We start from the raw sequence: 13,278 nt of genomic DNA, 5'->3' as shown, positions 1-13,278 counted from the left end.
TGACTGTCCCTCCAGCCACAGGAGGCCTCCGCTTCTTGGCCGGCGTGGCACCCGGCCTCTGTTGGCGCCTCCGCCGAGGATGCCCCTCCAGCCGCCTCCTTTCCCCATCAGCTTCGCGGGAGCCCTTCCATTGCCTCCACCACCCCCACCCCAGCTGCTGTTCATACATGCCCGACACTGCCCACGTGATCTGACCCTCTTGTGGGTGTTCCTCCTCCGCCCCCCGATCTTAACAATAAGAAACCTGCCCAAGGTCCCACAGCCTGGCAGACGCACATCTTGCCAGGGCCCCAGACGTGCTTGCACAAACATGGGCAGGCCTGGCTTTGCCTCCACCAGCTGCCCTGGAGACCAGGGTCCAGCCTCTCCACCTCTGGGGAGCCTTCCTGGAAGTAATCTTTCCTTTCGGCCCTGCACTTGTACCCAGACATTTCTAACTGCTGGCACGGGGCTCCATGGACGGCTGGGAGTAGAGGCCATCCATTTGTGGCCCAGGGCAGCCTTGACTGCAGACTTGCCAGAACAGGATGTTCATCACCGTGAGGTATCACCTCGGGGGTCCTGCCTTGCAAAAGATCCTTCAGCTGGGAGACGGACCCGGAATGGGCAATGGCTACACAGTAGGGTTAGGGGAGGGGCTGCCTGGGGCTTTGGAGGCACAAGCGAAACAGCAGGGGTGGGGTGGAAGAGAGTTCACAGATTGCTTCCTGGGACGGGTAAGCCCTGACTTGGGTTTTGTAGCATGAGTAGGAGTCTGTTAGCTACAGAGCAAGAAAAGGAATCGAAGCCCCGCCCTCACAGAGTGTGGTTATATGTGCCGTTTGTGGGGGCTGCTGGGGGGTCGCTATGTGGTAGGCTGATGTGGTGGAAGAGTGAGGGACCCTCTTTGGGCACTGGGGACCACTCATGCTCCAAAGTGCTGGTCATTCCTAGAGTCAGTCTCAGAATTCATCAGGAAGATATTGTTTCAGGTGACAGAAACCCAAGCCAAACCAGTTCAGGCCCAGGGGGTTTTATAGCCTTAGACCACCAAAACTCCAGGAGCTATACCAGCATCAGGCATGGCTGGATCAAGGGGACCCTGCCTCCACCATTTCTGCCGCCCATTTTCTCCCCTGTGCCTGCCCTTACAGGCAGGCTCCCATTGACAAGGTGGAGAAGTCTGCACCTCCATCCCACTCCCAACCCTACTCTGGGCAAAACTCTCTTTTCTCTTTGATGGGCCAGCTGGAGGCAAATTCTCAGCCAGCGCCACTGGCTGGGTGTGCTCAGCTGTGCGTGCTCCCTGAGGGGACTGTGGGAGGGAGGGGAGCCCCAGAAGACTCGGTCTCCTGGTAGGCAGCTTCAGCTGCGGCTCCTGGGACCAGAAATGGGCTCCCTGTGGGCAGGCCCCCTGTGGCCACCTTGCGTTGCTGGTCAGTTCTCTGGGGCACCTGAAGGCTGGGCCTGCATCTACGCTGGCTGGATGTTTAGAAGGCGAGCTGCACCCTTCAGGGCTGGGCTAGTGTGGGACGGGCAGTGTCCTCCGGAAGGGCAGAGAGAAGGCAGGAGCGCCGGCCATCCTCCTGCCCTCCTGCCACCTGCAGGTCCACGGGGACCCTGGGAGAGCTCCCAGCAGCCACGGGGGAGGCTTCTCCCCTGTGCTTAACATCGGTCTCATTTTGCAGACCAGAAGTAAATGCAAGGGCAGTCCTAGGACTCGGCCAAAGGGGACTGAGCTGGGACTGCAGGCGGCTGGCCCAGGCCACCTGTGTATGACTGGGGTCCCTGCCCCACCGCCCAGATCCCTCCTGCACCGGGCAAGAAGCCTATCATGGATGGACACGTTTCCTAAGTGCCCACTCCCAGGCACCCGGGGGCATCATGGCACAGCCACTTAACATTCCATATGGAGTGTCCCTGGAGTGAGGGGAGGCCAGGGTGGGCCGCAAGTAAGCCGAGCCCCAGAGGAGCCAGCAAATGTTCACCACTGGCTCTCAGATGGGGTCAAGGCAGAGGCACAGGGGCAGCAGCCCGCATTCCTCCCAGCCAAGGGGCTAACGGCTGCCCTGTCCTTCATCTGCCGCAGGGCCCCGTTCTCTGTGTGAGCTCGGGACGTGATGTCCTCCAAGCTGTCTACTCTGAGCCCCTGACCCTGGCAAGGGTCACATGGCAGGGGCCCAAGTCAAGTGTGACCTCCTAGCCAGCCCCCTGGGCAGGAGGAGGAGGCCTGTGTCTCATAGATTCGGAATGCCTGGGGCTGCTGCCTTGGGGGGTGAGGCCACAGGCTGCCCAGAGCCTGGCCTAGGGCTCCTCTCCCTGCTTTAAAGCTTCCTCCATGCCTCCTGGCTCCCCCACCTTCAAACCCAACATCTCAGTGTCACCATACTAAGAGCCACACCAGTGAGACACAGAAAAGCCCTTTCCAGCTCATGAGACCCACAAGTATGGACGATAATCACCATGGCAACAATGTGAGACCCAGGCAGGAAAGGGGGAGCTCCTGGGCTGGGCCCCGGGTCCAGCACCAAGCTGGTACTCAGAGCATCTATCAGATGGGCAGACACATGAGATACCATTTTTGTTGGGCTTTGAAGGATGAATAGGAGTTCATCGTGGGGAGGAAGAGAGGCCCAGCCCAGAGGAGGCCACAGTGTGCGCAGAGGCCCAGATGTGGGCAGGAGCTCTGGGTTCTGCTGCTGCTAAAGAGGTTGGGGCCCCCCCATCGTGAGCAAGAAGTGGGGTCCTCCAGATGCCAGTCCTCCCTGCCCCTGGTCTTGCTGGCTCCCCTAGTCCTCTGGCCTGCTTCCCCTTCATTCCCCAGCCCCAGCTGCCTCCGCCAGGAGGCCTCCCTGGCACTGGCTGGTGGGACTTTCTGCCCCTCCTCCCCCTCCTGCCCCTCATACTGGGCCCTGGGCACCCCGTGTGACCCCTGCCCCACAGGCTGGACAGCACCCACTGGACAAATGAGGACACGGAGGCCAAAGACGGTGCCAGGGTGACCGAAAGTGACATCCCCAGCCAGGGTGGACCATGTGGGGTCCCAGGTCCCAGACTTGAGGCCCACTCTGGGACTATGACACAGCTCCTTCAGGCTGGACACCTGCGCGGGGAACTGCGCTGCTCTGACCCTGGAAGACCCCAGGGAGTGACACAGCCAGGTGGCCCCCGGTGCTGCCCCTGCCCTCCCCCACTCTGGCCCCCAGGCCCCTTGAAGAGCACCCCCACGTGAGTGGCCCAGCAGCCCTCCCCCTTCTCCTGGGCCCCGGCCCCTCCCCAGGCTGGGGCTGCAGGAGACATGCCAAGGAGAAAGCTGGGTCATTCTCCCCCATGGCCCCCATGGCCCTCAGCTTGGCTGGCCAGTCACTGCTTCCCTGGGACAGGTCCCCTGCCTGTGTCACCATTCCATTGTGTGCCCTCTGGTGACACCAAACCCCTTCAGGCTTCCTGCCTTTGGCCCACATTCCCTGCCAGGAGAGCCGTGGCCAGCTGGCCCACCGGTCCCTCGTGTCCCCATGTAGCCCTCCCCCTCAGGCCGGGCTAGTGGTCACTGTGCCCTGCCCCCACCCGCCCAAGCCTTTACTTCCAGCTGTGGCACAGCTGTCTCTGGGCAGTTCCCCAAGCCCAGGCCTGGGGCCGGCCCAAAGCAGGGCTTGGGAAGCTGGGCACTTAGAAGAGGGCCCGCCTGTGCCCACCCACGGCTCTCCATGCTGCCACGGGCCCAGAAGGCTGTGAGCTGGCGGCAGTGACCCTCCCAGTGCCTTCCAGTTTCCTCAGTGGCAGCCCCAGGGTGAGCGAGAGCTGCTCCTCCACCTCATGGGCAAGGGAGAGACCGGGCTCCCGGCCAGGCCCCCGTCCCCTGGGCTCGCAGGGAGGCCTGCTGGGGGTGACGGAAGCCGGCAGGATGCCTCGGCCAGAGCGGGCTCCATCACCTTGCCTGACTCTCCCCAGAGGCTGGCTGTCCTCAGGCAAGTTGCTCGCCCTTTCTGGGCCTCGGTGGTACTGAGAAGGCACAGCTAACAACGTAAGAGCGGGGCTGTTAGGCTCAGACCCAGACCTGGGAACAGATGTGAGACCTAGCCCCACAGTAGGGCCTCCAAGGGGCAGTCAACTCAGGGGACCGGCTTCCCGGGGCAGCCAGTCAGGCAAGGGCCAGAGGCCTGTCCGCTGGCTCCTGACCCGTCCCGACTCGCCCCTCCCCGCCAAGTCCCAGGCTCTGGGTGTCTTCAGGCCTGGGAGACAGAGGCCAGCAAGGTCAACCCAAGGCCACACTCTGTTGAGCAGGAGGGCTGTGGGTGAAGCATCTGTTGGCCCCGGCTGGGGAGACGGCGCCCCATTTCACGGCCAAGGAGCCCAAAGCACAGGGAGACGCCATCTCCAAGCCCATGCTGACCAGGAGACCCCGGGTCAGGGACTGGAAGCCAGCACTTCCTGCCCACGTGCCCCACCTTTGGATGCGGGCCCCCACATGGCACCCCAACCCCCAGAGCTCCTGGGTTTGCCTGTCTGGTCTGAACCGGGAGACACGACATCCTGGGGTGATGGCAGCTGCACAGAGCACGCAAAGGCCGTGGGGGATGGGCCCTCACCAGGTTGTGGGGGCGAGCCGGAAGGCTTCCTGGAGGAAGTGATGTGACCGCTCACGCAGCTGGAGACAGGAGCTGAGACATGACGGGGGGCAGGGATGGCAGTGCGTGGTGTCCACGGTGAGGGAGGCCCCGGCAGGCACAGGGTCTGGAGGTGGGAGGTGAGTCTGAAGGCCCCTGGGTCCTGGAGGGCCGGGGGAGCAATCAGGTTTTAGCAGCTTCGAGACAAGGTCAGGTGTGCGTGTTGGAAGTTCGTGCTGGTGGCCTTGTGGGTTCTGCATTGGATGGGAGGGTGGGCCAGCTGTGGCCAGCAAGGGTGGGGGTCTGGGTGAGGGCTTCACCAGGCAGGTCCTGGCCCCTTGAGGGAGCTACACCTCGCGGCCCTGGCCAGAATGCAACAGCCGCCCCCACACTCCCCAATCCCGGCCCCAGGGCTGGTGCTGTGGGGCCCTCTGGCCTTGTTTTCTTTCCCACTGCTCTCGGGGGTCCAGTTTCATAGGGCATGAATGCTGGGGGTAGACTTGGCTCTGAAGGAGCTGCTCTCCCAACCCACACCCTGAGCAAGCAGCCTGGAGAGCAGCCGCCTGCAGCATCCTCTCCCTGACGGGGCTGGTGGGCTACGGGGACGAAAGCTTTACCAGGAGGGTGCAGGGCAGGGGTCCAGAGAAGCATCTTGGAGGATGAGAGCCTCTGGTATTGCGTTCCCCAGGCAGAGGGATCAGTAGGGGGAAAGATGCAAAGGTCCTGGGGCAGTCACATTGGAACCTTAGGTGGAGGGAGGTGGCTGGCTGAAGCGGGGAGCCCGTGGGGAGTTTGGCTTCAGTGAGAGAGCTTTGCGATCAGTGTAGATCATGGAGGAAGGGAAAGGACTCCAGGCAAGGAGGGGAGGAGGCAGTTTGAGGCTCCCTCATGGAGGGAGACCTCATGAAGACCAGATAGACACCTGCCAGGCACAGAAGTTGTGCTGGGTCAAATGCGGAAAACTATTCCAGAACCATACCTGTCATCACAGGACATCTCCTGAGCTCTGCGTGCAGCCCCCAGGCCTGTTTTGGGGACTGTGGAGCTGACTGACCCCAGTGAGCCTTGCAAAGAAGTCCCTACATTCAGGGAAAAGCCGATGAAGAGGGCACACATGGTTTGGGGGCATCGATGTTTCTAGATGGGGTTGTCCAGCATGAGTGTGGTTTTGGGGGCCAGGGCTGGGGCCGGGTCCCAAATTCAGGAGGTAGTGTGAGCGGCCCCAGCGGCCAGAGTAGCCGGGTTAGGGCCCCTGCCAGAAGCATCTTCGTCCGGCTTCTGGATCCTGCTTTCACAGCCACACTCAGCCTGATGCGGGCCGGAACGTAAGTCCAGGTGCCTGAGTCGGGAGGCAAGGGGTGTTGGCATCTGGGCTGTGTGTGTCCAGCATCTGGGCCCTCAGGTCCAGCAGCAGGGCCCAGAACCCCCTGGGCTGCCTCGGGGTCCGGAGCCCCCCACCACCACAGGACAGTGAGGTTTGCATACCCTCAGCTCTGGCGTCCGGGTTCAGATCACCTGTGAGGCTGCGTGCCACCCAGTGTTCCCCACCCCTTAGTCTGTTGACGTCCAACCAGACCCAACTTGGGATGTCCTCTCATAGTTGACTCTGTCCGTGTGCCTGTTCCGTGCCGGCTGGGGCTGTGAGCGGCAGACGCCTCTCTGACCACAGCTGGTGGGGGCCTGGACCCCTGGGGAGGTGGGAGGTCCAGGAGGTTGTCCGATGGAGCTGAGCCTCACACAGCCCTAGGGGCACACCGCACTGACCGGGCCTCATGGTGGAGCCGTTTTCCCTGGGGGCTGGCTACCGGCCAGGGCCCGGCTGGCGGGGGGGGGGGGGCACTGGAGACACTCAGGGTCAGGGAAGCAGCAGGGAAGGGAGGTGATTTGGACAGACTGTTACAGGAACAGTCCTCCTTGGAGCCACTGGGCCGAGAGCCCCACTCAGTGTCCGTGTGACATGGTCACAGGAGTCCAAAGGCCAGGTCAAGGTCAGGGCCGGCCAGGGCTGGAAGCCAGGGCTCTTCTCCCTTGCTGAACCCTCTCCCCGGCAGGAGGCCACAGCATTCCGGTCTGGGCGAGCGAGAGGTTGTGGTATTTGAATGTTCTGGGGAAGCCAGCCCCAGGCCGTGTTAGCTGGGGGCCTGGGGGCTGAGCTGCGGAACCGCTAGGAGGTGATGTGAGCCTAAGGACACCCTAGGCTCTCCAGGGTGGGCGGGAGGTGGAGGGGGTGGCCAGCATGCCGAGGTCCCCTGGACCCCCACGTAGCAGAGAGAAAGCGGCGGGTCCAGCTCGGCCTCCTCTGGTGGGCAGTTGCCCGGCAGGACCGCCGGAGCACCCCGGGGGGCTGAGAGCCTGGCCTCTGGGTCCCAGGTTTCACGGGGCTTTGAGGACCGGGGGGCGGGCTCCAGCCCATCCCTGGGGTCCCGCCGCTCAACCGCCTGCTTGGTTTGTATGCTTGTTTTTGTTTTTGTTTTTTTGTTTTGTAGGTGACAGGTCTTAAAAAGCAAAGGAACTTAATTGCAAGCCTTGTCTGGGGCAGCCGTGAGGTAGGTCCATCTGGGCACCTGCTTGCCAAAGCCGGTGTCGTTTATGTGGAAGCTTTAGCTCGGCGCAGTCATGTACACAGCCCAGAAATTCTCAACAACAACTTATTCTCTCAAGGTTATGTCTCTTTTTTCTTCAAGATTTTATTTATTTGCCAGGGAGAGTGAGCCCAAGCAGGGGAGGGAAGGAGCAGAGGCAGAGGGAGAAGCAGACTCTGCCGAGCAATGAGCCCCAGGCAGGACTTGATCCCAGGATCCCAGGACCGTGACCCGAGCAGAAGGCAGACACTTAACCGACTGAGCCACCCAGGCGTCCCTCAAGGCTGTGTGTCTCCAAACAGCTCCGACGGCGGGAGCAGCAGGCAGAGTGTCCATTCTAAGGGCACGGGAGGGGCAGGCTCCCACCGCCCACATCCTCCCGGAGAGTCAAACGGCGGACACGTCTTCTGGATGACCTCGTCCCCGAGAAAGCTGGGAGAATTCGCAAACTCTTGCGATCTGGGGACGAGCCTGCATCTCCTCCAAGGTGGAGAAGACGGCCACATTCATCTGGACGCAATGGGGCCCGTGTCGCAGGCCAGAACGGAAGCCCCAGGACCCAGCGAGGAGCTGGAAAAGGGAGTCTGAAGAGGCCGGGGTCTGGAGTGGGGAAAGAGAAGCCAAGGGTGTCCCCGACGCACATGTGTTGGCATCGCAGGACAGGGGCACAGTGGGGACAGCAGGGAGCTGTGACCAGGCTGGCCAGCAGGCCACCCACACCACCTGCCCCAGTCTTCTCCCAGAAGGAGCTTCCAAATTCCCAGCAGCCATGGCCCTGGTGATAGGGCTCAGATCAGGGAAGGAAAAAATAAATTCTTTGTGCTACGCAAACTGCTGCCCTTTCCCACAAGCACAGACAATTCTGGCTTTGTTTCCAGCGAAGCAAACGATCAAGAAACTCATGGCTGTTCTGGTTGCATTACAGGGGAGCCTTAAAAAGGAGCCCCCCCCACCCTGGAGCCAGGGGGTAGGGGAAGGATGCTGCGCTGAACTCCTTGGCCGTGGGGGTGCAGAGGCGGGTCACCAGGGGAGGGCGTCCCCCAGAGGCTGGCCCGGAGCAGGCACCCTCGCTGGGTTGGGGACACTTGCCTGTGCAGCTGGAAGATGGAGCTCCCCCAAGGACAGCGCGGCAGAGGCTCTCAGAATGGGCTAGAAACCAAGAAACACAGGCAAGATGCCCTCAAGTGGGAAAAGTTGGGAAATAAGCAACAGAGAGATGGCCAAAGGTGCCGGAAGCCTTGTCCTGGGAAGCATTCTGCCTCACTGACCTTGGCCTGGCACCCAAGGTCTTCTGATCCGAGCCGACTGCGGCTGAGCTGAGGGCAGGACCAGGCCAAGCCGGCAGCTCTCCCCAGGCCTGAACTTGCCTCCCCCTCCCCCACTACCTCAGCTTTGCACACCGTTGCCCAAGGGAGGGCATGAGAAACTCATATGTGTGCACACACAGAGTTACGTGAGCACGCACGGTCACACCCACGCAGACATGAATGCACACCAGGCACGAGCACGGGCAGAGGCACACACACATGCGTACACGTGTGTTTATGCTCACACGCATGGGCTTGCGTGCACACTGATGCACAGGTACACTCCCATACATGCACGTGTGACGCAGACCTGCCCCATACATGGTCACCTGGCTGGCCCACACATGCACACGTATGTGCACGGTCATAAGCACACACGCGCACGTGTACACACAGGCCCCCGTGGCAGGCAGAGCCCCGAGCCTCTGCTCCCTGCTCCCCCAGCGGCCTGGCCCTGCCGAGCCCCATAGCTCTCCCAGAGAGCCAGAGTGCTGGGGAGCTCCCAGCAGGCCAAGATCATTCAGGTGCAGGGCCTGGCTTCCTGCAGTGGGGGGGGGGGGGGCTCACGGTGCCCAGCCCAGCAGCCAGAGAGGGAAATACATACCTCGGGGACGCACGGGGGGCTCAGTCACCTGGGCGTCTGCCTTTGACTCAGGTCATGATCCTGGGGTCCTGGGATCAAGTCCCATGTTGGGCTCATTCTCTTTCTGTGCACACTCCCTCTCAAATAAACAAAGAAAATCTTTTTAAAAAATTAAAAAGAAGGAAATACCCCTTCCATTCTATGGAAGAGACAATTGGAGGCTTTGAGGCAGCGGCGGGGGGAAGGTGCGACTCTGTCTCTAGTCCTCCGGCCGACCAGTGGAGGACTCAGGATCCAGCAAGGGCACCTTCAGTGCCTCTGACTTCCCGGGATGTAGGAGGACATGCCACTGAAGGAAACTCAAGTCTCTTTCCTGTAAACCGGTGAAATCCATGGCAAAGGCCTGGGATAGCATGGGGGGTGTGCGCCACCTGCCCGCCCTCCCATCCCCCACCGCCAGGGCTCCCCCGGGCACCCTCTGCGTGTGCAACAGAGGGAAGGGGCTGATGGACGGGTGGAGGGTGTCCTGCCTGCTGGCACCCTCCTCGGCCACACGGGAGGCTCCGGAGACACTGCCATGGCCCACATCACCTGGCACTGGCCAGAAGGTGTCATGGAAACAGCCGTGAGCCAGGAGACAGGGGCCTGGCAGCAGCGAGGCCTCCCGGCTGGCAGGTCCCCCTCTGGGCCTCCGTGTCCTCACCTACATAATGGGGTGGTGGACCCTGGGGCCTGGGACTGTGGTATCTTCCACAGGAGCCTGGGTAGGTCCCGGGAGGTCCCTCTGGGAGGTGGGGCGCATGGGCTCTGGGGTAAAGACTGGCCCCCTCCCCCCACCAGGGCGGCATAGTCACCGTAAGGCATCACAGCAGAGCAGCCCCAGGCAGGGTGGTGTGTGGCCACCTGGTGACTTGCAGGATGGGGTTGCTGCGCCTGTGAAGGGCCTGCCCCCAGCCCTGTGGCCAGGACTGCCTGACCCCTGGGAATCGTGAGGACCTCACAGAGGCAGACCTCCCCTAGCCCTTCTCAAATGCCCGGCCCCACCCCGAGGAACTGACAGACATCACCTTACTGATCCTTCCAACGGCCTGATGAGGCAGCCCTGTCATTATGCCCTCTTTACAGATGGGGAGACTGAGGCATGGAGAGGCGCCATGATTGGCCCATGGCCCCACAAATGGCAGAGGCCGTCTGCTCCCGTGGCCATGACCTTGACCACTGTGATGACACGAAACAAGCCCTCCACCCAAGATGTCCATGTCCTGATACCCAGAACGTGAAGAAGTCGCCTTGTGTGGCAAAAGGAACGTGGCGGATGAGATTTAAGTTAAAAATCTTGAGATGGGGAGAGGATGTGGATTTCCTCACAGCATCCAAGGTTGTCGCAAGGGTCGTCGTGGGGTGGGAGCAGAGTCGGAGACCGGGTCATGCCAAGCTGCTGGCTTGGAAGGTGGCAGAAGGAGTCCCAAGCCCAGGAATGCAGGCGGCTTCTAGAAGCTGGAGAAGACCAGGACGCAGATTCTCCCCTGGAGCCTCCAGAGGGGGTTCAGCCCTGCCGACCCACATCAGACCTGACCTCAGATCCGAGACAGAAGGTCTGGGTTGTGTTTAGCCACTAAGGGTGGTCATTTGTTCCAGCGGCCACGGGACACTCCTATAATTACTGTGTTCTTGACTTCCAACATCTCCTGTGTTTCTCTAGGGGCTTTGTCCCCCCATCTCTGTGGATGCAAAATGAGCACAGCCGTGCTGGGCAGTCAAGGGGAATGAGCTTTTTCTCCCAAGGCCATCACTGATGCCACCGGAGGTCCTCCTCCCCTGTGCTCTCAGGGGAGGGGGAGGGGCCTCTCAGCATCCACCTGTCTGCAGGGCTGGAGGAGTCTCCTAACGGGACCTCCACCTATCTGGCACCTTCCCTTCAGTGGGGTCTTCCTATCAGGACGTGGTTTTACCCCCGTCTGAGTGCACTCCCTTCAAACGCTCCCCACCTCAGTCCCCAGGGATGAATAGAGGTGATGGGAACTGAACTCTGTGCACACTCTAGAAGCCCTAGAATTTAAGAGCATGAATTTTATGGCATGGGAATGTACTGCCCTAAAGCAGTTATATGAAAGAAAGAAAGAGAGAGAGAGAGAAAGGGAAAGAAAAGAAAAGTAACACTCATTGGCTGAATTCTGGTGCCATGTCAAAGATCACCCGTGCTTACCTGAACCCACCAGGAAACGCGCTCTCTCCCCACCACCCTGCGGGAGCCAGCCACCTGCTGTTAACCAGACGTTAGAGAGCCTGGCAAGAATGTTTTAAGACACTGGAAGGGGCTTTGAAAAATATAATCAAAATGTTGTATACATTCCCATAGGCAGGGCTTCTTATTTTTATATGAATTCATAAATATTTAAAGTTTTTTTTCAATTTTAATTCTAATACTGGTAATACCGACAAGTATAGCTACAGGAGCAAAAGGCGTTGGGGTTGTCAGTAGCTTTTAAGAGTAGAAAGGAGAGGGCGCCTGGGGGGCTCAGTGGGTTGAGCCTCTGCCTTCAGCTCAGGTCATGATCCCAGGGTCCTGGGATTGAGCCCCGCATGAGGCTCTGCTCAGCAGGGAGCCTGCTTCCCCCACCCCTCTGCCTGTCTCTCTGCCTACTTGTGATCTCTGACTGTCAAATAAATAAATAAAATCTTAAAAAAAAAAAAAAGAGTAGAAAGGAGCCCCGAAGCCAACATCTTTGAGAATGGCCATTCCACACAATCCCCCCCAAGGATCCACACCAGGAAGCGAACGCCGATCGGACCCTAAGCTACAGAGCGCATTCTGATTCAACAAAAAGTTCCCAAATCTCTTTTATAGCAACTGAAAATCCTAAAGGGGAAGTGGGGGTGAGTGCTCAGGGGGTGCAGGGCTTCAGCTGGGAGAGAACGAGGAAGACAGATCATGGTAATGGTCTCACAGCGAACCGAACCTTAGAAACGGGAAATGTTACGTGTATTTTACCGCAACAAAAAAATTACAACGTAAAAACTAAGTTAAAAGTGTATTCAAACACAGTAAGTAACATAGGCGTCTTAATAAAAACAAGCAAAATTGTAAAGCACTTGGGTGACGTATTGCATTATAATACGGCAGGATGAATGATGCAATCACTAGAGAGCTTTACGCACAGAATAGCCCGGCGTCGTTAAATCCCAACACGGAGGAGGTAATGTACCAATAAAAGGGTGATTTTTTTTATATTATCGTTTCTGTTGTTATTTGTGTTAATAACGTCAGATAAGATCCTAATTCCTAGGAAGCTTCCAGTCTGGCGGAGATGGAGTAGTGAACAGACCTGTATGACCCGGGAAGATCAGCAGAGGCTCTGGGGCCCATAAGGGTCCAGAAGAAAGGAACAGTGCCCGGGGACGGAGGCGATCAGGGAGGACTTCCCGGAAGAGGTGGTACCCCATGCAAGGGAAAGCTAGTGTGACACATCAGATTGCAAGTGGAGAGGCCAGAGAGAGAGGTGGGGGTGTGACCGTGGCCGACCCCAGGGGGCTGGCGAGAGGGCGGGGCAGGCCTGGCGCTGGTGGATGTGGGAAGTAAGACTGGAGGGCCCGTGTGAAAGGACTGGGCCGGCGGGTGGGGGAGCAGCCAGCGGGACTGGAGATCCTCATGACCTCTTGCGGTGACCCTCTGGGGCAGCTTCAGTGCCTCCCACAAGGATACCAAGGTGCTGGAGGCTGAGGGGGCCGGCTGGATCCCCCCCCGCCCCCAGAGCTGGGGCCGGAGCTCTGACTTTCCGCACAACTTTGCTGCCCTGAACAAAAAGGAGATGGCGACAAGGAGCCTCTCACGGTGAGCGCTGTGTCACCCACATGGCTGTCTGAGTCTTCCTTTCGGGCCTCTGCCTGTGGCCTAGTGAAGATCCCATGGGGTCCTGCCTTTTCCCCCAATCCAGAAAGTTCCAGCTGGACCTCAGGTCCTGCCAAGAGCCCTCCCTCCCTGCCCTGCCACCAGCTGACCTCTCAGGTTCCCTTCCAAAGGGGTCAGAAGCAACTAGGCAAGGAGGCCCAGGTCTGGTTCCCTAACAGCAAGGGGCCTGGTTCCCTAACATCGCAGTGCATGAGCAGGGACACGTGAGGCAGGCAGTCCCCGGGGGGCCTGCTGGTCTGTCTGTCTGCCAAAGCACGCCCCTTCCAGTCACCTCTTAACTGAAGCAGGGTCTGTCACCTCTGCTGATCCC

The sequence above is a fragment of the Mustela nivalis genome (assembly GCF_964662115.1).
Source record: "Mustela nivalis genome assembly, chromosome: 7".
Classification (NCBI taxonomy): domain Eukaryota; kingdom Metazoa; phylum Chordata; class Mammalia; order Carnivora; family Mustelidae; genus Mustela; species Mustela nivalis.
Note: the sequence above shows the minus strand (reverse complement) of the source record.